The sequence below is a fragment of the Mesoplodon densirostris genome, chromosome 4 (assembly GCF_025265405.1).
Source record: "Mesoplodon densirostris isolate mMesDen1 chromosome 4, mMesDen1 primary haplotype, whole genome shotgun sequence".
Classification (NCBI taxonomy): domain Eukaryota; kingdom Metazoa; phylum Chordata; class Mammalia; order Artiodactyla; family Ziphiidae; genus Mesoplodon; species Mesoplodon densirostris.
The window spans coordinates 131,555,976-131,560,075 of NC_082664.1; the positions used below are offsets into that span (position 1 = coordinate 131,555,976).

The 4,100-nt window shown below is 39.3% G+C and overlaps 1 pseudogene; it reads left to right on the forward strand.

Moving 5' to 3' along the window:
- Positions 1-1,041: 1,041 nt before the first annotated feature.
- Positions 1,042-1,668, forward strand: LOC132487549 (riboflavin kinase-like; annotated as a pseudogene).
- The last annotated feature ends 2,432 nt before the right edge of the window (positions 1,669-4,100 follow it).

Here is a 4,100-nt window from a genome sequence, read left to right on the forward strand (position 1 = left end):
CCTGAACTGGAAACTTCTGACAGAAGGGGATATGCAATAGAAATCTCAGTCCCATTGGCCTCCTTTCTCTCTTTTTCTAGAGTCTGAGGAGACTTAATTTACACCAGGTTAGCAGCAACTATGTTAATTGAAAATGAGTTAATTAAATAACTTGGTGCTTTGAGCTGTCAAAACGTAGCCAGTCAGTTGAATCAATCCAGTTAAATGTTTAACAATGATCACAAAAATCGGATATGAATGTAAGAAGAAAGGAGAGGAACCTATGTCCCTAAGAGAGCACTCTGTGGAGTCTAGATTATTACTAGGCAAATGCTACCGACTTTTCTAAGTGCTGCAACTGTGTCAGTGGTGTTTGGTGTGAGACTTTTATTTAGGTTTCCTGGACTAGAGAAGAATCTCTCAGCACATTTTCTTGTTGCCTTCTTTTTTATCGAAGGTGTCAAATGCTCTCAAAACATTGTTTCTCACCTCCAGTTGAAAACCAAGAAAGTGAAGTATTCATGTTGTAGAAACAGGCTGGTCAGAAAGCAGGGTCTCGGTTTTCGTTACAATAAGCTTTGCAGTGAAATGAATGAGATCCTCTGCTGCATTATGATCCAGAATGTGCCCACCACATACTCATTCATATAACTGTTCATTGGTGGTGACTAGTTGGGAATGCTTAGCTACCTTTCTGTTTCTTCAGGATGTTAGCTGGTGAGTTTTAAAGATGGATCGCACACTCTCTTCCTAGTTTTTACTTTGCAGCAGGCCAAGATTTGTTGTGTAATTAAAACCTAAGTATCGGCTCGGCCTGGGCAGAGTGCGTAGGCCCGCGGCGCTCGGTGGGCTGGGGGGTCCTCCCAAGCCGGCCCGCCCCCGCTCCGCTCCCGGCCCACAGACGCCCTTCAGCTGTCGCCGGCGTTCCGGAGCCCAGACGCAGCGTCTGAGTCCCCCGGCATCTTCTGTTCAGTCAGCGGTGTGAGCGTCTCGCCGTGGCGTGTCGTCTGCGCCGCGCGGCCCGTGGTACGCCCGTGCGCTTGCCCGGCCGGCCGACCTGCGGAGCTCCCGCCCATGTCCCCCGGATGGTCCGGGGGGTCCAGGCACCGCCTCAACGGCAGCTCCGCCGGACGCGTGGACTGGACTGCAGCCCGCACCCAGAGCGGACGGCGTCATGAGGCACCTGCCGTACTTCTGCCGCGGCCAGGTGGTGCGGGGCTTCGGTCGCGGCCCCAAGCAGCTGGGCATCCCTACAGCTAACTTTCCTGAACCAGTAGTAGATAATCTTCCAGCTGATGCATCCACTGACATATATTATGGTTGGGCCAGTGTTGGAAGTGGAGACGCCCATAAGATGGTGGTGAGCATAGGATGGAACCCATACCACAAGAATACAAAAAAGCCCATGGAAACTCATATCATGCATACTTTCAAAGAGGACTTCTATGGGGAAATTTTCAATGTGGCCATCATCGGCTACCTCAGACCAGAAAAGAACTTTGATTCTTTAGAGTCACTTATTTCAGCAATTCAAGGTGATATTGAGGAAGCTAAGAAACGACTAGATTTACCAGAACATTTGAAACTTAAAGAAGACAATTTCTTCCAGGTTCCTAAAAGCAAAATAATGAATGGCCACTGAAGGAAAAGCATCTTATTTATTCATTCACTGTTTTCTAATATTTTACTGCTCATTAACTCTACAGCTTCATCTTGGTTATATTTTAAAAATCAAACATTTTCCTACAGCTGTGAATTAAACAGTACACTGTAGTTACCATATTATGTTCCAGCTGTTCAATTAAACCCATCATGTTACAGTACTAAAAAGGTTCATTTTAAAAATCAAGATTCTTTTTTATGTAATATGTTGATTAAAATGTACCACTAGAAAGGTCTTAAGTGTTTTATAATGGAAATGAAATATATATAAATATGGGTAACCGGCAAGTCACTAGTTTGAGATGAGAACTATAATTCTCATGGTAAAATTCTAGCATGCATGTACCTGTATAGCATGCTCTGCTAATCAGAAGGCTCATAAAAGTAACTATATTAAGCAGAGGTTTGACAGTTTATTACAGACCTAAGGGGAAAAATCCAGACTTCGTATTTTTGATATTTTGTGCGTTTATATATTATTATAGATATGAAGACTTGTGAAATTTCATTTTAGTTACTCATTTCCTTTAAGGGCTCAAATCACTGTACTGGGTTCCATTTGTATTACAGCTGCCTCAGTTCTAATTGGCCTAGACTCTCTCCCTATTATTTTTTTGTTTTTCTTTTAAAACAGTAAAATGAGTGTTTTTCGAATCTCTAGTTCTCATTTTTGTGTTGTATAACACTCCTCTCTTTTTAAGAGTAGATATTCTTCAACATTTTTCTTAACCTTTGTTTCTTGTAAACAATTGTCAGTGTCAGTTCTTCCATTTAGAATATCCAACTTTACATTTACAAAATGTAGAGTTTCCTCTGCATCTGTATCTCTATCCCATCGCTTCAATATATGAACAGTGATTAAGTGCATATCTCTTGCATTTTAGAAAAAACACTCAAATGTTCATCTGTAGGTTTCCTCAAAGTTTAAACGAACACCTAGCATTTCATTTATATATACCAGTTTCTTAAACAACACAAAATACTTGTTTCTCCCCCTAGGGAAACTATTTAAGAGCCAACTAAACTATGAAATACAAAGTTATTTGTTTTTAATGTGACTGTATGTTCCTGAGCAAATGCAGACTGTTGTAGTTGTTTGTGCACAATGTAATTTAAGGCTAAAGAGTGCTATCTAGAAGATAATTTTAAAGATAACTCATTACAAAACCATTTTCCCCTAATCTGCATAAATGAGAACTGACTTTAACAAAACTGTTTATATAATATTTAGAAGAACATCTAAAGCTAATGTTGGAGAAGGGGGAAGCAGGAATGTTTTGACTTTTTGGTGTATGAATTTATGGCAAACAATGTAGTATGTGTCTTTTTCATTTCTTCTTTATAGAAATACTTAGAAAATGTAATTTAATGTTAGAAATCCTATACTTGAAAGAAGCCTCAATTATCAGTGGTTCTATGAAACAAAGTTAAAAACAAACGTGGAAAGTGTAAAAAAGATTGGTGTTTGAGTAGCTTGCGACCAATTGTGTCCTCATTAGGTGTGAAAATTCTTTGATACTGTCACCTTACATTTTGTTAAATAACTATTGCTCTTGAAAAGCCTATAGTGTGTGGTTTAGGAGTTAGTTAATAGTGTCTACATTTTTTAAAGTTTCATATATAAAGTATTTATATATTATAAGAAATTGCAGTAGGGCCATTTTCGATTAGTCAGTGTTTTCAGGCCTTGAAATAAATCTTGACCACGTGAAAAAAACAAAACAAAAACCTAAGTATCTAAATGAGAGCTTAATTGTTAAGGAGTGTATGTAGCATAAGGGATGCCTTCGAGTTGACTTAGGCTAAATTGACAGAGGAGCAAGCATTTGGTTGGAAAATTCTGACAATCCATCCATTTGGAGGTCTCTTTACCTCAAAGAACTGGCATGTTGAATCCATCCCACTTGAATTAACTGATCATTCCATTTCTTTGGCAGAGCAGAATAACAGTTATGGCATTTGTATGATGGTTTTTATTTTCCAGTGTGTTTTCACATCTATTATGTCTTTGGATCCTCACCTCATTTTACATGTAGAGAAAGGAGATTCAGAGTGGCTTGGCTAAGGTTCTGGAACTAGGTAGTATCAGATCCAGAATTATGTGCTGGATAATATCGTCACTCCTACAACAGTGGAACATTTTCATTTCACATGTACCTTAAAAAGTATACTCTGAACTTTTAAAATATTAACACATAAGGGCAGCCAACCTTAAGCTTATGTAGAACTCCTTACCACCCCCAGCAAAGTTCACATAATCAGGTACACTTTGTGGTACAGTTTTATGGTTTTTGTCTCTAATAACAAACTTCTGGCACTACCAGAGCCTCAAGTGTCATCTGAGTCATCAAATCAAGAGTTCTTTATGCACACTCTAGGAGTTTTGATTCCAAGACCAAGCCCCTGTGGATGAACAACATCTCTTGAACATCTATCATTCATATACGGTACTTATGTTA